This window comes from Lissotriton vulgaris, chromosome 8 (genome assembly GCF_964263255.1).
Source record: "Lissotriton vulgaris chromosome 8, aLisVul1.2, whole genome shotgun sequence".
NCBI classification, from domain to species: Eukaryota; Metazoa; Chordata; class Amphibia; order Caudata; family Salamandridae; genus Lissotriton; species Lissotriton vulgaris.
In genome coordinates, this window is record NC_141696.1 from 1,550,314,649 (window position 1) to 1,550,340,728 (window position 26,080).

The following is a 26,080-nucleotide window of genomic DNA, read 5'->3' on the forward strand; positions in this document are numbered from 1 at the left end:
TCCCCCCTACTGAAGCAAGCTTTGTGGGGTCCCTGGTCTTCCCGGTACTAGCCTTCTCAAGCCAGACAGCATAAAATGGTTGCTGCCAACCAGAGACACAGGTCTGCCCTTCTGCTGCTGAGCTAAGCTCGAGCAGAGGATGGCAAAATAATTGGCATACTGTCACAGGGAGGTGTGACCACCTTCCAGACAAGATTTAGTGTACTAGGGCTGGATGGGTGCACTTCCAAAGTGCCTGAAAGTCTGCACGAGGTGCACATTTGGTGTCCCTGTGCATAGTCCAGCTCAAACCAGTTCTGGGAGCCAATGGCTCATGCTCTGGTGCGAAACTGGATAAAGGACATGGGAGTATCCTCCCCACTGTCCAGTCCCTCCCCTGGGAGGGTCCCCGGAATCTGTCCAACACTCTCCCGTGGGTACAAAAGGGCTTACCTGGCTCTATGACCCTAGATTCGACGTGGACAAGATTCTGAAACAAGAAACCACTGACCTTCGACCGTCTGGACACTCTGGACTTCGTTGGATTTCGACTGGGCCCGACTACGTCTCTCTCTCCGTCCAAAGCATTGTCTGTGCCTGTGTTCCATACAGGCTCCGTGCAGGATCTGTGAGGCATCAAGCACATCTGAAGTATCTCCCTTGGGGTAAAGAACTCACCCCCCTGCGTTTGCAGGCACCATAATGCAACTGACCAGTCTGCTGATCATGAGCTTCAGCGGACTATACAGGCTCCTGAAACACAGGAGATGGGTTCCTACGTTCCGTGAGGTTAAGCTGCCCTCTTACCAAGTTTGAGGCCACTATCCCTTGTGGGGACCGCATACCCCCGAGCCCCTGTGCACCACGTACTTTTGCAATTGCATATGCTTGTTGGTGTTCCCCAACTTTGTGCATTGGGCTGTCGATAGCCCCAAACTCTGCGCATATTTTGTACCAAGGACTTTGGCCACCTTGCACTCTGTGCCCCTCAAGCTGTGGCTTGGTGAAACTGCTAGAGGTCCCCCTCATGACTCCTATGCCTTCGACCTGTGGGTCCATTTGAAGGACAGTCCTGATTTTCTTGGGCTCCCCTGGTTGCTCCAGGCATGCCCTAGCTCCCCTTGCTGTGGTGAGTCCTCTGGTCCTTGCTAGGCCAGACCGTAACCTTTCTTGACCTTCCTCGTGGGTTGCCGCAGCCAAGATTTGTTGGTGCTCCCGGCGGACACTGACCCCTTAGCACTCAACATCCTTCGTGGGACAGCTCATACCCGGCTCTTGGTAGTCCTCGAGGTCTCCTGGTCCCTGCAGCTGTTGAGTCATGGTCCCCTTCTTCACACCTGAAGCACCCGACATTGGTGGGCATTCGTCTACCGAGCCCCTGGTCACTACTGAGTGACCCAGACTCTGTCCCCTCTGCTTTCAGGTTCCTTCCATCAAGAATCCACCAGCGGATTCCACTGGACACTTTTCTTCTTTCCACCAGTGGCATCTCTTTGAAGACTCCCATTGAGAACGACAGCGTTTTCCGATGCTACTTCAGACCTATGCACCCGGCTTCCCTGGGATAGGTGACTCTGGTACTTTGGTAGCCATGGGTGGGGTAGTCTCCAACCTTCTATGTTCCAAAGGGTTTCCTCGTAATCTACCGGGAAGGGTCCTTTAACCTACAAATTTCAACGTGACTCTCCTATTGAATTGCACGTAGTCCGCAGTTGTATTCTCACACTGCACTCATCCTCCGTGGGGTCCCTACTTACTCACCTTGGGTGGTTCCTTGGGGTCCCAGTGATTCTATACTCTCTAGACTCTGTCTTGACTTGAGTAGTGGTTCTTTTACCACTATTTTAGTAAATGGTTTGGTCTCCCCCTCGAGCCCACTGTGTATTTGTGCTACTTTCAATTGTTTCTGTGCTACAGTATTGTGTGCTTTGTGTTTATAACATAACATGTGTATATGTAAAGCGCACGTTCACCCAGAGGTTTGTTGGCGCTGAATAACAGATGTTCATTGTTACCCAACTCAATGGTACTCATGTTATCGACCTCAGATGGATAAAAGGCTGAGTGGACCCGCCAGGATTAGAACCTGTGACCATGAGGTCGAACACAGGCCCCTGCAGTGGATGCATTAGTCCATTGAGCCATCAGTTCCGTGCTACAGTATTGTGTGCTTTGTGTTTATCTGCGTGTAGCAGATACTGTGAGGTATTTAAGGTGTTATAATAATAAATATATATTCCTATAACTCTGTGTGGTTCTCCTTTCACTTAACCAATACAATAAGATTGCATTCTGGTGAAACCAGCTGCTTAACATTCCTTTAAGACTAAGCCTGAAGGCTGCTCTCTACAGCTACCACTAGGATAGCTTTTTAAAGGTTTTCTTTGACCTCTTAATCAGCATGAGGGTTGTTTTGTCTGGTGCAAGGGGCCCACTTTAGTTAGTAGACATCATATACCAGGCAAACTTCTCACAGAGTTATATCCTGATAACACCGGATATGTCTCTGCAGCATGGAGTGTTCACGCAAATGGACCCACTCATCGGACCTGACTGAAATATAATCCTGTAACACGTGGTCTGGCTAGAGGCTGAAATTGGCGTCAGTATTTAAACCAGGTAGGAGAGACTCTCATTCTTGCCTGATTCTCGTCCTGCATATAGCGCTATGCGCTGGAAGCTTGTAACTGAATTTTAAAGCCCCGTTTTGTCTTTACTTTCATCTGATTTGCGCTCGTTATTCCTTGGTTTTAATAGTTAGAATAAATTGTTTAGAGATTATTAGGTCCCTACCTGTGCCCTTAGACCCGGATCGCACTGCTGCACTGTAATAGTTCTGCATTCACCGCCATTTGGGCGGCCCGGTCCCCGCGCTTTGTTTGTCTGGGACGCCATCTTGGGTGGGTCACTAGCGCTCCTCAGCCATTCGCTGAAGCAGACACGTGGTCTGGCTAGAGCCCTACATAGACGGTAGGGTATGGCGCGCAGCGTGGACGCCATAGTGACGCCGGAGTCATGCCAGAGTCCAGCCCGTCTGCGCCCGTCCGCGCTGAGGACGCGCTGGATGGCTGGACTCCGGACTCCGGCGATACTCCTTCCTCCCTCTACAGCTACTCCCACCAGCAAATGCTGGGTCTGAAACCTCGCCGACTGCGATGCTCGCATTCCTACGAGCCGAATGATCTTCTTCTCCCCCTACGATGTGGCTGTTACTCCACGCGTAGGCCTCCCAATTTCACCCCTAACCATCTTTTCTCTGGCCATCCCGCCATTTCCAGCCCTAAGATAGTAGGAGTAGAAGGCATCTTGATTAATGCCCGCTCCCTTGTCAAGAACAAGATAATGTTTAAAGAGATGGTATTAGATAGAACGCCTACCATAGTGTTTGTTACGGAAACATGGGCCAAGGATTCTTCTGACCCTGATCTAATCGAGGCGGTCCCTGAAGGGTACTGTCTGGTCAGACTTGATAGACAGGGTCGAGTGGGAGGGGGGATAGCGATCCTTCATAAAGACCACCTGCAATGCCATATTGTACCTATACACGACTTCCCGGACAGCTTTCAAGCACTTTACTTCACAATAAAGGAAGGTAATGTCCCTTTTTTAATGGAATTTTAGTATATCGACCACCAGGCTCGAGAACTCATTTTACGCACAACCTCCTCCAGTCCCTGGAACCCTACTTCGGCCGAGAAATTTTTTCTATCCTGGGTGATTTTAACTATCATTTAGAACGGCACGATCTATCTGATACATCATGTCTCACTGAGGCTCTGGAATCATGTGGACTCACGCAACGTGTTAGCGGAGCCACCCATCGTGCAGGCCACACACTGGATGGTATTTTCTCCAATGACTCTCGTCTGACCATCAAGGATCCGGTGTATCTATCTTGGTCTGATCATTTGGCGGTTCCTTTTCTTTTGGAATACCATAGGGTGGACTTTTGCAAAAAAGGGAATCACGTAATGGAAACTGCCAGAAATTTTAGGAATATCAGCAGTGATTCCTTCGTGCCCTGGGCTGGAAGCCTTTCTATCACTGGCTTGGACAGCGTACAGACCGCAGTTGGCCATTTTGAACAGGTCACTACTGAGGCCTTGAATAAATTGGCCCCAGTACAGTCCCACCGCCGAGCCAGAAAGAGACCATCTGCCCCTTGGTTCTCTGATTCCCTCAGACTTCTTAGGCAAGAAGTAAGGAGAAAGGAGAGACTCTGGCACGCTAGCTGGGACCTTAAGAACAAGGAAGCCCATAAACTCCTTGTTAGGAAATATAAAGCTGAGATTGTGCAGGCCAAACAAGACTACTTTGTAACCCTGACTACCTCGCTTTCCTCGCCGAAGGAGCTCTTTAAAACTGTTGACTCTTTAGTCAACCTGCAAGCCCCTGATCCTGTTATTCTTTCGCAGGACCTATGTGATAAGATTGCCTCCTTTTTCCACACCAAAATACAGGAAATTCACCTGGCTCTCGAGGAACAAAGAGTTTGTATCAGTGTGCCCACTGCTGGGGTTGAGATGAACATGACCACTACAGACATCTCCCCACTGTGCACCCTGGACTCTTTTCCCCCGCTGGCCTTGCAAGATCTGGAGATCCTGCTTAATAAGACCAAGTCTGGCTCTCCCCTGGATACCTGCCCACTGAAAATCATCAAGCAGTGTAGGGAGACCCTCCTACCACCGCTGCTAGAAATAATGAATCTAGCCATCAGAGACGGTATTTGCCCTATGGAGTGGAAGAAGGCGGTAGTGAAACCCCTGTTAAAAAAGGCCTCCCTTGACCCGGAGGTCCTAAAAAACTTCCGGCCTATCTCGCTGCTTCCTGCCCCAGCGAAGATGCTTGAGGCACACCTTAACAAGCATCTCGCTGTTTTTGTGGAAAGCTCGGGATGCCTGGACTCCTTCCAGCATGGATTCAGGAGGGAACACAGCACCGAGTCAGCCCTCACCATCGTGCTCGATAAGATCCGCACGACAGTGGATGGGGGCCAGACCACCCTCCTGGTCCTGCTAGATATAACTGCGGCTTTCGATACCTTCTCCCCCTCAGTACTTACATCTCGCCTGAGGGAGGTGGGGGTGAGGGACGCAGCCTTAGATCTTTTGACCTCTTTCCTTATGGGGAGGGAACAAAGAGTCAAGCTGGGGGAGTTCCTATCTCCATCCCGACCAGTGCTGTGTGGGGTCCCCCAAGGGTCGGCGCTTAGTCCGACCCTTTTCAACATCTATGTGACCCCACTAGCCAGGCTAATAAGATCTTTCGGGATGGAGGTAGTCTCATGCAGATGACACCCAAATACTCGTCTCTCTCTCCCATTCAGATGTGCTAATCGCCTCCAAGTTTAGATCTTGTATGGAGGCGGTTGGTCATTGGATGATTCAGAACTCTCTTAAACTGAATGGGGAGAAGACTGAGGTGATGGTGTTTGAGGGGAAATAAAACATCTGGTCAGCCAATTGGTGGCCTGACTCACTAGGAATATGCCCTTCCCCCACAACATCTGCTAAGAATCTCGGGGTGATGATAGACCCTGCCCTTGACATGGGCAGTCAGGTGAGTAGAACCGTTTCCACCTGCTGGGGCTTGATTCACACCCTGCGAAGGATCAGGAAATATCTTTCCTTGCAGGCTAGAAAGCAAATAGCCGTCGCACTTATTGGTTCCCGTTTGGACTACTGCAATGCGCTGTATGCTGGGCTAAACAGGAGCCACCTGCAGCGCTTACAGGTAGTCCAAAACGCCATAGCCAGATTTGTCCTGGATATTCCCAGACGCTCCTCGGCCAATGCGGCCAGGAAAACGCTGCATTGGCTACCGGTAGAACATCGAATCCGGTTTAAAGTCTTATGCATGACCTACAGAGCCATCGCTAAAAATAGCGACACAGGAATTGGGTCTATCATCTCCCATTACATCCCTGGAAGGAACTTGCGTTCCTCCGGGAAATCGCTTCTGACAGCCCCCCGCGTACGAAGAGCTAGATGGGGTGGCAGGGCCTTCTCCACTCTAGCCCCTAAATGGTGGAATGATCTTCCTCTGGACCTGAGATCCCTTCCGTCTTTACAGAATTTCCGCACTGCCCTAAAAACTCGCCTCTTTCGGCAAGCCTATATGTAAGGACGTCTGTTTCAATTTCTGATCGCATTGTTAGGCGCCTTGATACCTGCGGGTTATTGTCTATGCGCATTATAAATTTTTATCATATCATATCATATCATCAAGTGACCCAGGGTCAGAGCTCGTGGCATCTCACCAGTCAGTATCATTGACCTCTTGAAGTGTGGGTGAGGTAGGCAAAGGAACATCTGCACGGGCCTGTCTGTCTCTGTGGTGAGGACACCCCCAACGCCCCCATGCCTGTCGCCAGGAAAGTCACCAAAGGAGCACAGATGTCTCTCAGTCTCGATTTTAAAGGCATTAATTTCCTGTAATACACTAGCTGTTCTTAACAACAGGCCGCATTGCAGCTGGTGGTTTAGCCTGGGTGTGGTACGCTTACACTAGTTAATAGCAACCCTGCATTTATCCAACAGGAGCGTCCACGTGGGTGCATACTCATCAATCATCTCAATTGTATCAAAGACCCCACACCAGAAGACCGCAACCGCAGGACATTCCCAAGCCAAATGCAGCAAGGTGACGGTAGGTGCACCACAGTGCAGACAGCATGCCTCTTCCACCTAGGACTTCCTACACATCTGGACGGGTGTACGGTATACTCTATGCAAATATTTGAAATGTATTAACCTGAGTCCATAGTAGAGAGGCCAGTGCACTGGGTGCAGCTGTGGCGCCACTGCCTCTTGCTGATGAGGGCTTCCATGTCTGCGGCCCAAGCGGGTTGGGCAGCAGGGACACAAATCAGAGCCTTCTACTGCACTGCGGTATATAAGTGAATTTACGAGCTTATGAGGAGAGGTGCTAGCCAGCTTCACCTCTGAAGTGTGAACTGTTGGTGGTGCTACAGGAAAAGTGCTGTGCATGGCGTGAGCGGCAGCAGAAAACTGATGGTAAGTAAGCACATTAAGGGGCCTGTGGGATGGATTGGCCAGAATATGTTGCTGTGAGAGGAGGTGGCCTTCTGAGTAGGGATGTTCAAACCTGTGGAGCTGGAGCTGTCGCTAATATCCACAGGCCCAGGTGTCATCCAGCATGTAAAGTGATGGGTGCCCATCAAGTGGCACTGTCAGACCATACATTCCAGTTTCTCATGCTGTCTCAGCCTATCACAGCCCATATAGTAAATGCTGCAGTATCCACTTCAGTTTTAGGCTGATTGGGGGGTAGATATAGAGGGCAGGGCGCAATGCAATCGCGCTTTAGGGCTGTATGTGGATGGAATTGGGTGGAGTGCAGCCAGTAATGAGCAAATTTCACCTGTGCACAATAAATGTATAAATCCATGTCTATGGTGCACAAGACACCTTGCTCAAAGGGGAGAGTAAGGACTTCCCATGCAAGTCGGGGTTGTCTGCCTGTCCAACCCCCTTTTTACCAGGTTGCGGCGGCACCATTCTCACAGCAGGCTTGCAGTTTACTCTCAGAGAATTCTAGTATCCATGTATGCAGATGACATCATACTGTTCATCTGCAACCTGGAAATTAAACTTGGTCCTGTCATTCAGGAAAGTATCCATTTTAGTGGAGGTGCCGGATTATCCAGCAACTTGTCCAAGTCTGTGATATTCCCACATACCCTGAACGTGCAAGACTTTGTCACTGAATACCTCCTACAATGGGCCAGGCACCGGTTTGCTACCTGGGAGTTCGGCTTAGAGGAGATCTGAGTGAACTTTGGGGTACAAATTAGGACAGGCTCATGACGTGGCTGGAGAACTGGGTGCAGGCGTGGAAGCGATTGCGTCTGTCCCTAGCAGGGAGAGTCGTAGTTGCCACAATGGTACTCCCTAAATTCTTGTACTTCTTCACAGAGCTTAGGGAGCTTGTGAGGTTTCAGGACACTGACAATAAGCACCTCTCGAAGTGAAGGAGGTAGTACACCCCGCTTAAGGGATTCCTCATACATAGACAGAAGATGGTGGGCGAGGATTTGGACATATTCTTCATACAAGACTATTGTGAAGCCATCCAGGCCCGGTGCTTTGTCCCTAGGTATGCTTCGAATCACCTGCACAATGTCCTCAGCTGAGAAATGTGCATCCACAAACGTTGGTGTCATCCAACCAGAGCAGTTAAATAGTATCAAAGTATCAGGTCAGGGTGGTAAAATCAGACGACAATGAGGTGGAGTGCAGGTCAATAAAGAACCCAGCCATTACTCGTCGGATAGTGGTAGTGCGTGCATGGACTGAATGCTGGACATTCAATATCTCTGTAATATCCACAAGCTCAAGGCTTGTGAAGTAGCCTGGCAAGTGTCTTGCCCGCCTTATCCCTCTCCCTAAATGCCAGGTCACAGCCACCTGGCCAACATAATGCATCTCCCTGGTCGCAGCCTCTTCCTATTCCAATAATTTGTTTTTGAACAATGCAGATGTAGTCACATCATTGTTTTCAAAGAATCAGACCTCTAGCGGTTGAATAAGTCTCTACTGTGTGAGGGTCTTAAGAAGTGCCCTGGGTACTACAGCCTGCTTAGTACTCCACATCTCATGGATGACCACCTTAAACGCCTGCCACAGTGTGGAAGGAGAATCTACTGAACATGCACGGAGGTAAAAAAAAATTTTTTAAAAAAATAAAAAACGAGAATGACTGCATTAATCTTAGTTTTAAATCCCGAGTCCCGAAGGGCATTGGGGGATGCCTCTGGAGACAGCCCACTCACTAATGTCTGGAGGGGTAATCTCCAACAATACAGGGGCATGATCCGACAGTGGGTAAACATTAGTAGTGCAATTACAGATATCCTTGGAAAATCAACCAGTAGTCTATCTGGACAATGTAGTCTGAGTTGCGGTAACACATGTGCCTTCGGTGCTTGTGGGGTGTATGAGTCGCCAAATATCTGTGAGTACATAGTCTGTCAAGAGTATATGTAATTGAGTAGCATCCCCCAGGTGCGGGTGGCATGTGGGGCTGGATCTATCTGCATGATCTATTCTGACCATAGACTGAAGTTAGGATTATGGGAAGGCCGTGTAAGTGTCCTGCTGAAATGACAAACCTGCCTTGTGTTTCACATATCACCTAAGCCGTATGCCACGGTACCCTTTTTGGAGGCGTATAGCGACTCCCCGTGCATAATTAGTGAAGATGGAGATTAGGGTCTCCGCAAGCCATCCAGCACACAATCTGCCTCAGCCTGATTCCGTCCAGTGGAGTGTCTGCAAAAGCCATACATCGATGCAACAGCGATACAAGTATGCAAGTACCAGCTGTGTTTTGCGCCAGTCATTGAGCCCCTCAATATTGCAGGTAAGACATCTAATGGTGGTCATCGACATTCATGGAGGGCATGCAGTTCCTTGGCTAAATGTTGCAGTCAAGAGGAAAATAAACCGGCCGTAGTGAAGAGCAATGTGACTAGAAAATGAAAAAAACTGAGTTCCAGAAGCCCACTTACCTCCCAGAAATACACAAGCATAATCTAGTAAAATGTAGGGAATCATCCTAGGGAGGCGCCAAGAGATTCCAGCATACACCCCAGCCAGTGTACTGCTGGGTGGCCAAGGAGAGAGAAGAAGGAAAGGTTGAGGAGAAGCTGATTAGCCATGTTCGCCCTGTCCAGAAAACCTATAATGTGTGCCTTGACCAAGGGGGCAACGGCATTGCTGCTGGCACAATCCGCACCCACAGCGAGCATCAGACCGGAGGCCGGGGTTCTGTAAAGAATGAATATCCATATATTCGTATCCAAGTATGAGTTTAATGGATAGCAAACAGGTACACCTTATCCTGTCAGGCTTCGTACAATAACTGCCCAACTAACTCTACATTCTGGAGTGTGGTCGTAGTGCATCTTCCAACACTATGGAAACCGGAGAATGCATTACGACCAAGACACCACATCTTCCCTCTTTACAATAATAGAAAACAAAAGCAACATAATACCATACATAAATAAACATAGCATATTGACAATAGAAATATACCCACACCCTCTCCTTACAATAAATAAAGAACAAGAAGAGAAAAAAAAACAGAAGTAAGGCAACGACTACTAAAAAATTTAAATCAAACTTACATCACATAGCTCTTGAACCGGGCAGGGACTTTTATCTGTCTACCAGTGCGTGTTGTATTCTGATTAAGGCAAGCAGATGAAGAAGGCAGCAATGTGGAAGACCTAGAGGTGGGTAACTGTGTAGAGGTTGCTTAAGTAGGTAACTGTGCAGATGATTCCAAAACATCATTAGAAGAAGCTCTAACTACTACCTTCCCCTCAGTATCACCCATTATGACCTCATCCGACATCCATTCGAAAGATGGATCAGACTTAAGGTTGGCTTTTGAACACGAGAAGTTCCCTTTACATTTCGCCATTCTATTATGATGCCAAACCTTTTTATCACTCAATCTAGCAGACTTTGCATATAGTTCTACTACCTGCGACGGATCTGAAAATTTGCTCTTACCTTTCTTGACCTTAGTATCAAGTTTAATTCTGACCAAATCCACAACTTTGAGTTCTGCCTCTTTAGTAACATTTTTCCTTCCAAGTTCGCTAATGTGTGAATCCTGGATCTTTCTTAACCTTGAACGTACTAGAGCTGGCGACCACTTCCCACAAATCTTCTTTGAGTTCCAAGCAACATTATCCTTAGTGAATGGCTCCCTTCCTCCAAGGATCCTAAACGGGCTGTTGTTGGTACTAGTGGGAGTAATTCTATAAGCCCAAATGGTTTCTAGTAATTCCTTTTCCCAATTCTTATCTGCACAAATGGAGGGTTGGATACTCCCCATGACTACCCTGTTGAATCTCTCAACGATGCCGTTCCCAGCAGGATGATAAACAGGTGTTTTTTTAGAAGTAATGCCATTCTTTTTTCAAAAATTCAAAAAACACTCAGATCTAAACTGTGGTCCATTATCAGTCAAAATGTTCCTCGGAACACCCTCTTGTAGAAACAATTTACGAAGAAAAGCAACAACAACCCTGGTATCATACTTCTCAGTTATTTCAACCTCCGGCCACCTGGAGTAATTGTCAATAACAACTAAGATATGTTTAACATTACTATCACAGTCTTCTACTGGACCTAACCAGTCCATGCTCAAATCTTCCCAAGGATAAATGGAAATGTGTCTAAACCCAAGAGCAGGTTTAAATACACCAAGGATTTATCAGCATTGGCACAAACATTGCAATCCTGAACAAACATTTCAACATCCTTATCCAATCCAGGGCACCAGTAAGATAACTTTACTCTTGACTTCAATTTCATGATACCCAGGTGACCTTCATGGTTGATAGAAATAATTTTATCCCTTAAGGCACGAGGAACAACAACTCTTTCACCTCTACACAAGTGATTAGCATAATCTATACAAAGTTCATCTTTGATTTCCCAAAATGGTCTTAACTCCTCCTTCAAATTTGATTTAAGTGGCCAACCACTAATGACATAACAACTGACAGAGCTTAAAATCTCATCTTTGTCACAACTCACTTCCCAGTCTTTTTTAGAAATGGCCACTAATCTTTGGTCACTGTCCTCATGGATAATAGCAACTTCATTACACTCAGATGAATCATACGAGTCGTCACAGCCAGGTAAAGGAGAACGGCTTAAATAATCAGCAACCAAATTCTTTTTGCCAGGTAGATATTCAACATCATATGTATATCCTAGTAACTTAAGACTCATCATTGCAAGTCTTGGATTGGCCTTCAACATCCCCTCTGAGGTAAGAATTTTAAGCAGGGGCTTGTGATCTGTTCGTAAGGTGAATCTAGTGCCCCACACGAACTGTCTAAACTTCCCAATACCCCACACAACAGCTAGCATCTCTCTCTCAATAACTGAGAATTTCCCTTCAAGAGTAGTTAGAGACCTGGACGCGAAGGCAATTGTAACTTCCAACCTTTCACTCCCAGTCTGTGAAAAAACAGCCCCTAATCCTTTACCACTAGCATCTGTGATTATGTTGTGCAAAGTGTGATCAAATGCTTGGAGAGGGAAGGCATTGACAATTTCTTTCCTTATATTATTGAAGTCATTCTGTAACACATCATTCCAAACGAATGACCATTTTGGGAAATCAAATATTCGATGGTCGAGAATAAAACTCGACCATCCCTAGGAATGATCTATGGTCATCTTTTGAATTGGGAATAGGAGCATTTTCAATTGCTTCAACCAACTTTTTTTTAGGACAGATACCTTTTGCACCTACTTCATGTCCCAAATAGGTCAAGGAGCTCATACCAAATTTGCACTTTTTTAACTCAGCTGTCAAACCATTTCTTTCAAGGATTTTTAGAACAGAAACCAGTCTTTTGTCATGATCTTCTCTGACTTTACCCATTACCAGTATGTCATCCTGGAAATAAGTTTCTCTTTCCATACCTTTGAATAACTTATGCATTAGGCGTTGAAAGACTGCCGCTGCCGATGCCAGTCCAACCATTCTGAGCTTTCTATTGGCTCAATGACTCCCTACTTTTCCAAAGTGTCCAGTTCTTTCATGACATCACTCCTGACACTCAAGGGAATATTCCTTGCTTTAGGGCAGATTGGTTTGGCACCATCTTTTAAGATGATTTTGTGTGTGAAACCAATCAATTTCCCAATTTCGCCTGAAAAAACTTTTGGGAATTGCAAGGTTATCTTGTCTAGAAATTCCTTGGTATCTTCTTCAAGAATCAAAACTTGAACATTGCTTCTTGCATTCAGGATAATGCCTAGTGCACCTTGATCGATCCAGCCAAGGACAGAGGGACCTACCTCAGCAACATATAATTTCCCCATGCATTTTTGCCCTTCAAATTCAAAAATTTCCTCAACAAATCCCACAAATAGGGATTCTTTCGCCAGTAAAAGTAACAGGTTTAATATCGGGTGGTAATAACACTTTTTTTAAAAACATCAGCGAATGACTTTTTCCATATTAAACGTTTAACAATTGTATAGGGTGAGCCAGAATCAGGTACAATGTTAATCAAAACTCCCCCTATTAAGATGTCACAAGTAGGTTTTTTAGATCTATAATTTACATTTAGTACGGCGTTCTCATCCTCCCAATAATCAAGGATACAAAAGATGCTATCATCACTTGATGCATCATAATTCTCAGCATTAGGCTCACAAGAATCTTCAATGCATTTCACCACATTCTTATCCTTGCCAGATTTAAATTTACAGACTTTAGAGAAATGTCCAATTTTGTTGCAAAAATTGCATTTTGATTTTAAAGCTGGACATTTTGGGTCATTAGCATAATGTCCATTGAAACCACATCTAAAACAATTAGGAGTGTTACCTTTTTAGTCTTTAAAAGATGGACCAGGATTAACGTTCTTTTTAGGAGAAGGAGGTTTTATAGTTATTCTTTTTTTGAATAATTATGAGATACTTTGCTTACTGTTAATCCGTCTTCTTTGTCACTATCTTTAAGAGCCAATCATCCACATCAGAAAAGAGCACTGTGTTACACTGTTTGTCAGAGAGGCTATTGACACGAGAGGGCAGCAGTGAACTGCGGACAGCAGCGGACAGTTTGAGAGCTTGAGACAGTTTGAGAGCTGCAGCAACCGGTGTGCTGCAAAAGCCGCCGCCGCCATCGCGACAGAGAAAGAACCAGGAGACCGGTGCCGGTGCCGGAGCAGAAGACCGGAGCTGACGCGGAGCCGACGCGGCCACAGCCCGAGCCACAACGCGGCGGCAAAGGGAGAAAGGAGAAAGGAGACAGCGGTGAAAAGCGGAGCGTGGAATTGTGGTAAGCACACAGCACACAGCAGTACCCTTCCCCGCCGCAACCGTCCGCAACCACCACCACCACTAACTGCCCGCCGTGGCCTCACCTGTCAGGCAGCCGAGCAGCCAATTGGAGTGACTTGGCGGGCGGCCCGCACCTTCACTCGGAGTTACCGGAGGCACCTCAGAAAAGCGTCACAGTGAGGCGGGGAGTGAGAAGCTAACGGCAGGCAGGTAAAATCCTGCAGAACATTGCCTCACCCCCTGCTCCTCCCCGCCACGCCTGCCACAACCACCTGCCACAGCGCCTGTCACCTGCAGCACCAGTGAGAGAGACCACGAGAGAAAAACATTGCAGCCCCCCACCGCCTACACCCCCCCGCCGCCTTCCCCCAGCGTGAGCAGCTGAAGTAGCGGATTTCGCCTGGGACTTTTGCCCGGGAGCTGGGCGCAGGGAGGTAGCTGGAAGCATCAGGGGGAAAGTGCGGCTGGGGGGGTCAGGACTGCCTTCAGAGACCAGGGCTGCCCAGGCACAGCAAGGACCCTGCCGGTGGCAACCCCATAACTCCTTATAATCCCCCAGTGGGCCAGGAGGCCAGGCGACCAGTGGGTCAGGGGCCTAGCGCTCCCCGTTCCAATGGGGGTTTAGAGCGTGACAGGAGCACAGCATCCAGCACCCAGCACCACCAAGCGGCAGGCTAGTGCCAGAGCCAGAACCAGTGCCCTAAGCACCAAAACTCAAAACTACAATCTGCAACTTGCATCTCCCCCCCAGCACAAGCCCTGGACTCGCAGCAGCAGCCGCAGGGAGCCCAGTGCACTTTTCAATCCAGCAGGAAACTCTAGGAGTCTCCTATAGACTCCCACAGACTCCATCCACTACCTGGGCTCCACGGAGTAGCAGCAGCCCAGGAGCCGGAAAGTCACTCAAAACCAATCCTAAAATTAGGACCAGAATCTCTACTCTAATCCAACCCCAGGAGAGGCCCCGGCCACACAGCTCCACCAAGAGACGGAAGACGAAGCTATTTTATCCCCCAGTATTAGAACTAGGGGGATCTTATCAAGGCCCAGGGCCCTGGGATGGGGATCACTCAGGTGCAGCAGGAGCGACAGGAGCAACGCCAACTTTTCCGGTATCTCACATTGATTTCAATGTGCAACAGTCGGCTCCTTCCTCCCCAGCCCATCCCTCGACTGACTACACGGGGAAGCCCTATAGCCCCCCGAAGCTGAACGCACACAAGGCCAGGCTCTCCACCAAAGAACGCTCAAATTGCTCCGCTGGGATTAGAGACATAAGAAGTTTTTTTAACCCTAAACCGTCCTCTCCCTCCGCCTGCCCCAGGTCTCTGGCCAGATCACCTACTACAAAAGTAAAGGAAGAAGGGCCGAGCCCTACACAAATAAGTCCCCGGGCCAACAGGATCCCCCTCTCACCAACAATACTCACCCTCCCGCACGGAATACCCCCCAAACCTAAGACCTCGGATATGGTGGCACTGGGGCCCACCCACCCAAACATCACGGCCCAGACTCTTCCCCCGCCAGAGGACCGACCGTGGAGCAGCCCCCCTTCAACCAAAACGAATATGCACGACATTTCCGACAGTACTCACTTCGACAAGAAAGGAGGCATAATCTCTCCCACCACAGCGATGCATATAGATTTGACCTCCGGCCCCCCGCGACAAAGGAAGGTGCAACCCGACAATCATTCGACAGGACCCTAATCCACCCATCGAACTTACCAGTACCTGGGCACCCGGAACACGACAAAACGTCCCTGGCATCGCCCTCTGACATCGTCCCCGCAAACACAAGCCATCTATCACTTATTAGTGAAGCCCTTGTCTCGATGACAGGAGCAGCGATAATGCACGCGGACAAGCTTGATGTGCAGATTAACATCCTACAAATAGTGGCAAACTTGATATCTGGGATAGACTCAAAACTGGACAACTTGAATGCCCTGATACGCAGAGCACAGGACAGCACACAATTCAAGCCAGAGCCATGCAGCTGCAGCCCGATCCTGCACAGCCTTGAAAAACTTCCAAATATCATGACCACCTTGATAGAGGACCTCAAGGGCGAGGTAAACAAAAATAACTGCCAGAAGAGGATGCCTCTAATCACACAGGGTCTCGCCCAGGCACACTCCATGGATAATAGCCCAGCACATCCTTGCCCAAGCAGCTCGGAAAAGCATGCTCAACTGGCTTCGCCAAAAGCGGGTGGAATAAGAATCACCCTGACCAAGGTCGAAAGCCACGCCCCCGCAACATACTCTTAAGCCACCCAGTCCTGGGTCACAAAACCTGTCAAGGAAAAACAAGAAAAAACTAAGAAAACTCAACAAGGAGAAGAAAAATAACGCATATGCCACCAGCGCTATTCACAATTGGTTACGACCCAATAAGCAGCCTCCCGATAACATCTTCACAGACGAAACACCTAACCTGGCAGACCCAAAACATACCGCAGAAGTCATCTACTGGAAACTTATACACATTCACCTCAGCTAAGGAACCAAATTTGCTACCTCTCCCAGCGGCCCCTCAACCAGTCACAGCGCCAATAACACAAAAACAAGCGCATGAATCACAGCTAAATAGCCACGATGAAGCCAAGCAACACAAGCAGGAGCCCATCCAAACCAGCTTTAAGAACTCAGCGCAAACCAAGTTTCCAACGAGCGGAGCATCTGACTCAGACAACTCAAAAACCACCAACGACACCACTGGAGACTTCCAGAGCGCCCCCCTAGGGTCAACATCCCTCAAACTGGAGCATGCCGTCTACAGGCCACGAAATAAGAACCACCCACCCAGCATAACGCCCACGGAGGCACCTCATCTTTCAACAGGGCCAAACCAGCAGACAAACTCTTATCAGCCCGGTCCGACAATGCCACCTCCAATCGAGACCCAGGGAAAAATTTGGCTCAACGAGGCCAGCTCAAGTCAAGCAAATGCTAAGGACCGGAAAATACTGTTATACCCTGAATATACCTCGCAAGGAAAATGGAACTCCATAATCAACCAGACACCTTTCAGACGGGCATCCTGAAATTCCCCCACTCCACCAATGGCATTGCCCCAGACTACTAATCAACATCTACCATAACCCACAGGAGAACACATCTAACTCGCTTTCACTCGTAAACCATCTCGAAACTTTACTGCTATGCCATCCATCATTAGATAGCATTATCCTCGGTGACTTCAACATCCACAACATAGGGGCCTTTACCGAGCAAAACCAACAGCGTGGGGCGACTAAAGCATTGAATGATCTTTTAAAATCTTACAAACTGGCGACGGCCCACACACTGCTCTTAAAGAACACCCCGGGAGCCTTGATCGGTCACACGTACAACAATAAAACGACGATCGATTATATCATCTTAAGCGACAAATTGCATGACAAAATGACAAACTTCACGGTTCATCATCGCAACGACAGCGACCACGCAGCTCTAACAATCACTATGAACCTATCAGTGAAATTACGCCACAATCCTGCATGCATCGGGGCATCGGGCGGCCAAGAATTAATAAAGCTGCCTAGAAGAATCAAATGGGGGCAGGTAGCCACCGCAACTTTTAACAACTGGGCAAACACGTGGGCAGGCTGGCCCCCACGCAAATACAACCAGGAGGCAATAGCAACATGGGAAGGAACCACCCTGAACCTAGCGGCAGAACTCTGGGGATGCGGGGACAAACCTAGGGCAATTCACTGGCACCCTTCGACGGCCTTCGGATTCAACGTAGAAATTAAAACAAGTGCTAAGGACTTAAACAAAAACCGAAAAGCCCACAGTAAAAACCGCACAACCGAAAACAAAATTCAACTGCAGGAGGCCGCAAAGAGCCACTCCAAAAAAGTGTGGGCTGCAAAGCGTAATCACTGCGAGGCACAGTGGCTGAAAATCTTCGAACTGCTGAGCCCTGGTAAATCACAAGAGTTCTGGAGCTACATAAGCCATCTTGGTCGAGGCACAAACCATAGAGAAAACTCCCTTGAGGCATCGGTCTGGGTCTCTCACGTAAAAGCGCTCTACTATGAAGAAGGACCAACCACCCAGCCACACAATACGCCTCCACCAAAATTTAATCCAGTCACAATCACTGACCTAATGCCCTCCTCCGGAAAATCTCTAGTGACCAAAATATTAAAAAAAATCAGAGCAAACGGCGCACCGGGCCCTAACGGCCTCCCAGGCCACTTGTTCAAATCAAATATTGAATTCTGGTCCGAAAATCTGACCTACTTGTTTTCTGACTGCTGGCTATCGGGGGCCGTGCCTGACTCATGGCGAGGCTCACTCCTGCACCCAATTCATAAAAAAGGGACCAAATCGGATCCAACAAATTACTGCATGATCGCCCTGTTGGGCATCGAGGGCAAAGCCTACGCAAGTGCCATCTTGAAGGACCTCACAGACTGGGCAAGTGAAGAAAATCTTCTGCCATTCTGTCAAACCGGCTTCAGACCAGGTTCCTCGACTGTAGATAACATCACAGCACTCTCTTACCTAGTCAATCGAGCACGGCTACGCAAAAGCCTCCCATTATTCGCCTGCTTCATCGATTACTCAGCAGCGTTCGATGGAGTAGACAGCACCATCTTATGGAGAAAGTTGGTCCATTGGAACATCGACCCCTCTTTGCTAAGAGCGATACAATCCCTCTATCAAAACACCTGGGTAAGAATCAAACTCTCTAATGAATCTGCAACCGACAAGATAGACACGAACCGTGGCTTAAAACAAGGGTGCGTGTTGGCGCCCCTGCTGTTCAATTTATACACAGCAGACATGGAGATGGCCTTGTTTGGGGCCGCCTTAGCAACACCAAAGATCGGGGCAATCAAAATACATTTCATGCAGTACGCGGATGATCTTGCAATCCTGGATCACACAAAAATAGGACTTCAAAAGGCACTCACTGCTTTGGCAATATATAACAACAAAAACAGGCTGGTAGCAAACCCGACCAAGTCAAAAATAGTCATCTTCGGGCACTATCCCAAAAAAAAAGAGCAAAATGGAGCCTCGGCCACCTGACTTTGGACAGCATCCAGAAATACATGTACCTAGGGGTCTCCTTCCATGAATCGGGACTGTGCGGCTCCCATTTAAAAAAAATCCAGGGCAAAGGGAAGACCATCACCTTTGCCCTATGCAAATTACAAGCCTCCCTACACAGCCCATCAGCAATTGCCATCCAAAGAGTCCTCAAGGCCAAGTTAATCCCGGCCCTAAACTACGCACAACAGGCGTATCCAGGCAAACTGAATAAGGAGATGGAAAAAATTCACTGCGGGGCATACAAGAGACTGTACCATCTACCGAAACGCACAAGAAACACTCTAATTCGCCTGGAATTCTCCCTTAACCAACAAACGCTGGAAGAGATGGCAGCCCTAAGTAAATATTACTACCTCACAACAGCGGCACGCGACAACACACTGAAGGCCGTCTTGAAATACATCTTTATTGAACCAGGGAACCCCTGGTCAGCCATCCTTGAAACAGCCAAAACGCAACTGAATCTGGCGATTGAGTCGTGGAACCCAGATCTTGTCAATTACACGACCATCAAACATGTGACAAAAAAGCAAGTGCGTGCATGCTCCCGGGACCTGGACCTGGAGTCCCTCACGAAAAGAGCCTTTCACGAGTCCCTATGCCTGCCGCACACCGCGCATAACCCCCGAAACCATCTCACGCAGGCCGTGGGTCTTTCAGCACTCCACAAGATTCTCGCCTACAGACTGCACCCCCTGCCGCTCAAAGAACTATATCACCCGGGAAAAGCAGGACCGGGCCTCGGGAATGCAGACTCTGTAATTATAAACGTGAATCACTGGCCCACTTACTATTCTGCTGCCCTGCCTTACGTGTACCCCGCACCCTCTACCTCAGGCCCATTCTTAGGGACGCCGGGTCACGTACAGCTAAGGAAGCAATCCATCAACTATTCACCTTGAGGATAGTAAAACAGATGGCCTCATTTGGAAAATTCATACAACAGACTCGGTCCGAGTTGATGGCCGCCAAGGCCACGCAGGAATAGAGACTTTGTTGTGGGGCATCGGGTGGCCCGCCCTGATCCCGGACTGAGTGTGTCCTTCTGAACTTTGATAACTTGCCTGCAGAAACACCTTTGGTTTTAACTTTTGTAATTTTATACTTTGGTTTTAATGTAATGGTTTTAAGTAACCACACAATAAAATTATTCATTCATTCATTCATTCACTATCTTTAGGAGCCACTTTAGCACACCTCTTAGACATCTCTGCCTTCCAAACAATTGCAAATATCTCATTAAGTGGAGAATCACCACAAGTCCAGAGTTTTTCTTGAATGGAGGTGTTGTTGCAATGCATCACTAATTGGTCCCTAATGAAACTATCATGAAGGGTGCTAAATTCACAATTGATGGCTAACTTCTTTAGAGAAGACACGTAATCTTCAACAGACTCTGACTTCCCTTGTTTCTTTTTGAAGAACTCGTACCTACTTATTCCTACACAAACTGGTGGATGGTAATGCGTATCTAAGTCATCCAGTGCGTCTAGAAATGCAGTATTGCCATTAGGTCTAACCTTTTTTTCATCTGGTTAAAAATTCTATTGCCCTCCGGTCCAAGACTATGTAGAAGCATTTTTTTCTTTCTATTTTGTGAAAATGCATCATCCTGTTCTTCTTCTAAAGCTTCAATATAATTTAAAAAATACACTTTCCAATCAGACCATTTAATTGATGGTTCACCAGGACGGGGTAAAAATGGAACAGGAGTATTCAACCCTCCCTGTGATGCCATATTAATCAAAATGTATCTTCTTTCCCTTTTAAAACAACCTGTAAAAAGAATGTTTGTATTAGAGATGTACACTGCTAATAACAATGAATGAAAGTAGAATAATAAAAAAATAATGAAATATTCTTAATGCTAAGAAAATACGAGTAATTCCACAATATGTAGAACTAAAAGTAGAACTGTGAGGTGTGCATGTCACCGAAATCTCTTCGTTGTAACATGCAACAATGGTGTGCACATCACCGTAGAATAAAATCTTCCAATTACTTTCTTCAGTTATCATACTTCACAAGGAAAAGTTTAGAAAAGTACCTTCCATGAACCAGTACATACTAATGAAATCCTTCAGTTATAATGAAAAATCTTCTGTTAGATAAAGCTGAAACACAGAGCATTCATGGATGTATCGACGAAAGTGAAGTGAAATTGATGAAATAAACAAAATGGAGTCACGTAACGTGACCTTTATCACGTGATGACATGGAGCAAAATCGAGTCGTCTTCAATGTTCCGTGGAACTCGTCATAGAGGGTCGTCACAGGAAGAACGGAGAGCTTCGTAGTACGAACATGTCTCTCGCTCCCGAAACGCTCACCACATTTGAAGAATGCACAAGGTACCGTTGCTCTCATAGAGTTAACTGAGTTTTAAATGTAACTTGAATTGGTCAAAGTAGAATCACATGATCTCCAGCCAAGATAGCAACATCGAAGAAGAAAGTAATATAAGCCTTGTGCTAATCAAATACACTTTCAATTGTTTAAGCAAATATTCTTGCGATCGGAGTTCAGAGTTAACTTAAATATCATCCAGAATAATGAAATTCTAATATCGACTAAGTATGTAGAACACTTCACGACGTTAAGATTAATTACGTTATGAATTCCACACGTAGTATCTCGAGTGTTTTCAAATAGTCACTTCTTTTTTAAACACGAACAAGTCAAGCTAACAGTACTCACAGTACACAAATGTTTCAAGTAGGATTTCCGATGCTCAATAACGCGAAGCTTCTTTTTTTAAAAACCAGGAAAGGAGTAAAAAAAAAAAATCCATGCGTAGGCTCTTAGATCTTCCTGCTTGCTTCGAACAAATCCCGAACTCTGTCGCCAAAATGTCGCCTAAGGTTTTAACACTAGTGAAGGCGGCAATAAAGGTTATTATGTTTCCGTCGGTCGCTTCTCCTGGGGGGGGGGGGGTCGGTCTCTTCTCTCCTCGGCGGGGGGGGGGGGGGGGGGGGAGGGGGGGTTCGATCTCTTCTTCTCCTTCGGCCGCATCTGGTTTCAGCCTCGAGGCTGCTCAGGGTCACTGCAGCCTGTGCTGCTGCTGAGTCCGTTCTCTCTTTCGGTTACTCTCAGCCCTGGGGCCCGTGATTTCCTCTTCCGTCGTCGAGGGCAGAGACAGCACCAGCAGTGGATGCAGTCCCTGCAGTCTGTGATACTGCTTAGTCCGTTATCTCTTTAAATTACTGTCAGCCATGCCAATACGTAATTTCCTTTTCCGGGCGAGCGAGGGCAGAGACAGCACCAGCAGTGAATGCCGTCACTTCCGGCCTCTTCCTCGGCTCCAGCAGCTGTAGGGGTGGAAGGATCCTCGGGCTGTGCGTTGACCTTCACCCTCTGACCCCGGACGTCACCACCGGCCTCTGATTGTCATCTTCACCGTCCCAGGCCTAGGGGAGAGGGCTCTGAGCAGGGGTCTGCGCAGGTACAGTCTACAGCCCCTCCTCCCCCGCTTCAGACAAACTGAACTCTGCACCCCCCTTCAAGGCATGACCCCCCCCCCCCCCGGGCTGAGGACGCTTCACCTCTCACCGACCACCCCTCCCTCCCACCTCTCTCTTTCTACCTTCACCCCCCCCTTCAAGCCCCTTCACCTCTCCAGTGCAGCCTCTCCCCTCCCTCCTCATCCCCCTCCCCTCCCTCCTCACCCCCTCCCCTCCCTCCTCACCCTCCTCATCTCCCTCCTCACCCCCCTCCCCTCCCTCCTCACCCCTCCCTCCTCTCCCCTCCCTCCTCATCCCCCTCCCCTCCCTCCTCATCTCCCTCCCCTCCCTCCTCTCCTCCTCGTCTGTGTCCCACTTCACCTGTCCCAGTTCAAATGCAGGTTCATCTTTAAAGTACGACCCTGTATATTTTGCCCTGTTACAGTCTAAGCATAAATGAAGTCTGTGGCAGGCTTGTTTTCCTTAATTTATATCTCAGAATGAGAGGCAAAAAAGTCCCCGGGTTCAACTTATTTCACAGAACGAATGAATGGTATTGATGTGTTCATTGCCTTGAATGATGTTTGCAATTTCCAGCTCCATGCAAGCAAAACCCTGAGCCAAGCTGTGAGACTCCCATGAAATATGCTGCTCAGATGCCCTGCACTAAAGCTAGCCTTGACTAGCTAGTGAATTTCAAACTGCAGCAGGCATTAGGCATAAATGTGCTTTAGTGCTGACAGCTGGAGCATCCAATGAAGTCTAGGTGTCACAACAAAACAGAAACAAGGAAACAATATTCTATAACTTCTTTGTTGACCTTTCATCAATGAGAAACTACATACACAATAAGCGCACAACTAAATGAAAGATGATAAACCACACGTTAAAGAAAATAATGAGAAATGCGTTCTATTATGTTACCGTTCTCAAACGTCACTTGTTAATGCAATCACTGCAGAGATTTTGTGTGTAACCAGAGAGAAACTGAATTGAGCCCCGGTTGGCCCAGTGGGTTCTAGTGGCGTCTGTATTATAGAGGTAAAAGGTGGCAACCTGCAACTGAAGGCACGATGAAGATGCGCTTAGTTGTAAAATTGTATTGTACACAGTAAAAGGCTGCAGAGATTTAGTTTTGTAATGCAAGCATTAACCTTCTATTTCTATGTTCTTGCACTAGTTTTCATTTAGTTTTAGAGCTTTTTCATTCCTGCAAAGGGTTTTATTTTTGATCTTTGTCTGTTTCCATGAACCTCATTACTTGGTTTTACTCATGAGAAAGTGTCACTCTGAGTGTTACATATTGGGCAGTTGAGTGTCATAACATAACATGTGTATTTGTAAAGCGCACGTTCACCCAGAGGTTTTTTGGCGCTGAATAACAGATGTTTATTGTTACCCAACTCAGTGGCACTCATTTTATCGACCTCAGATGGATGAAAGGCTGAGTGGACCCGCTAGGATTTGAACCTGTGACCATGCGGTCGAACACTGGCCCATGCAGTGGACGCATTAGTCCACTGAGCCACCAGAGCCGGTCTCTCATAAGTGCACTGAAATCATGGAAATTTTACACATAAGCAATCTGAAAACTTGACAGCTATGCTACAGTGGCCCTGAGTGGCCAAATCTGAGATTCACTACCTTGGTTCATTGTTTTTTGCTGCAACGCCGCACGCAAAAACAAGTCCGGCTGAGCCCGGTCTCTACGGGAGACACATTGTGACATGTGGCACTGGATCTATTCGGCTGCGGGTGGCTCGGATGAGCCTTTAAATACACAAACAGCAAGCTCTGGATCCAACCTCTCATGGATCCCGGCACCTTTTGCTGTTTTCGGGATCCCTGAAACTAGTGATGTAGGTGACTAAACACCGAGCTGCCTTCACACATACACTCCCCCCACTCACTCCTGTGCCCCTTGACCCTGGCTCTAGGGGGTGCAGTACACTCTTGCAGGCAGCTAAGGTCATCTGATTGGTGCCGGTGGGCGCCACTGGCACTTACCCTTGAGGACCAGAACTCTTTTCCCACAACCAGTAATCCTAAACATAATTTTGCTTGTTTTATATAATTTATTATTTTAAACGTCTTTTCTGACAATCCAAGCATCATATCATATGTTATGTTATTATGTGACCTCTGCGTCGTAGCGTCATTATGAGGAATGTTTCCCTTCTTCTTTGCCTGTGAGCGCCCTGTCTAGACCGGGTCTCTGCAATTGCACCACAGCCCAGCCGTGAAGCATCACTGCAAGCAGTCATCAGGAAGCATTGACCGGTAGAACAACCACTCCATTGTCCTGTTCATTTCTACACATGCAATGCACTGGTGACTTATAGTGCTGCTTTGTCATTTCATTTATCACTCCCCGCCACCCCTACTTCACTGTCTTCAGCCCGCAATCATTTCAGTCTTAAATGTGCAGTCCATCTGAGAGGTTCCCGACCCCATGGAGGTCGTTGTTGGCATCGGGCATCCTTTCCATACATCAGATGGCCCCATGGAGCCAGGTACACATGCTGCCCCCTCCCCGCACTGGTCAGCAGCTGACCCCTGGTGCTCTGCAGCCCCTCTATAAAAGGAGGCAGTGTGCAGGGATTGAAGGACACTGGGCCAGCATCAGCTTGTTAATGAGCTGCCTTACATTATATTTCATGACCTTAATGCTACCCTTTTAAGCAGTAAGTCACCTTTGGCAGAGGCTGTCTCTAGTTACTATCAGGAAAGTCTGTTTGTTGTGCTTGATCTCATTAAAATGGAAAAAGTCGATGCTTGCTGGCTTTGAGAAAGGAAAGAGGGTTAATTGATTTTTTTATTTTGAAGGTTTTATATAGCGCGGACAAGATCCTTGCGGATATCAGAGCGCTTTCCAATAAACAACGCAGGGTGTACATAACAATAAAAGAGGGTGAAGTCACGCATAGCATAGTATATAATAAACGTGGAATACATAACATGAACATCAGGTTGATACAAATCGGGTCAGAAACGTGTGACAAGATGTTTAGTTGGGTCTTGGACGTAAGAGTGGAATACTAGAAAGGGTACTAATGCATCTTCAGCGTTACTTAGTCTGAAATCAAGTGAAAATTGCCATGAGAATCGCTTTAACTTCCTTTTTAAAAGAGACGGTGGAGGCATTTAATCTGATTTCTGGTGGACGAGTATTCCAAATCCTTGGCGCCATTCCCGAAAAGGATCGCTTATATGTCTTCTTCTTATTGAATCTTAGAGGTTTCAGTATAGGTTATCTGCACTCCTTGAGGACCTTGATCCACCAGAGATTGTCAATTTCTGTGCGAGTAGCTGGGTGCCTTGTAGTGTAAAGCCTTATGTGTCATGCACGCAATTTTAAGATAAATTCTTGCTTCCAACGGGAGCCAATTCAGGGATTTTAAGTCTGGGGAAATGTGGGAGCTTTTTTTCGAGCCAGTGATAAGTCTCACAGCTGTGTTTAGTGAGGCTCTAAGGGGTGCTGTTGAAGCTTTTGGAAGGCCACATAAAGATGCATGTCCATAGTCCACGCGAGGTATAACTAGAGCTTGTACAGCCACTTGAAGTCATTGACTGGCAGGAAGGGTTTCAGCTTCCTCAGAGTGTTTATCTGGAAGTTTGCTCCTTTAGTGGCGTTGCTGATGTGTTTTTGCATGGTGAGCTTGTTGTCTAGAGTTATTCCCAATGATTTCGCAGAGTCAACAATGGTGGGTTGGACGTTGAGTGCAGTAAGATGT

General features: G+C 47.4%; 1 protein-coding gene across 1 annotated transcript in view; it reads left to right on the plus strand.

The window, feature by feature from the left end:
* Positions 1–22,191: 22,191 nt before the first annotated feature.
* The window catches only part of LOC147700358 (uncharacterized), a 70,708-nt gene continuing 66,819 nt past the window's right edge, over positions 22,192–26,080 (plus strand). Inside the window, exon 1 of the mRNA XM_086935718.1 lies at positions 22,192–22,348. The gene's annotated coding sequence lies outside the window, so the exon portion shown is untranslated. The remainder of the gene's footprint in view (positions 22,349–26,080) is intronic.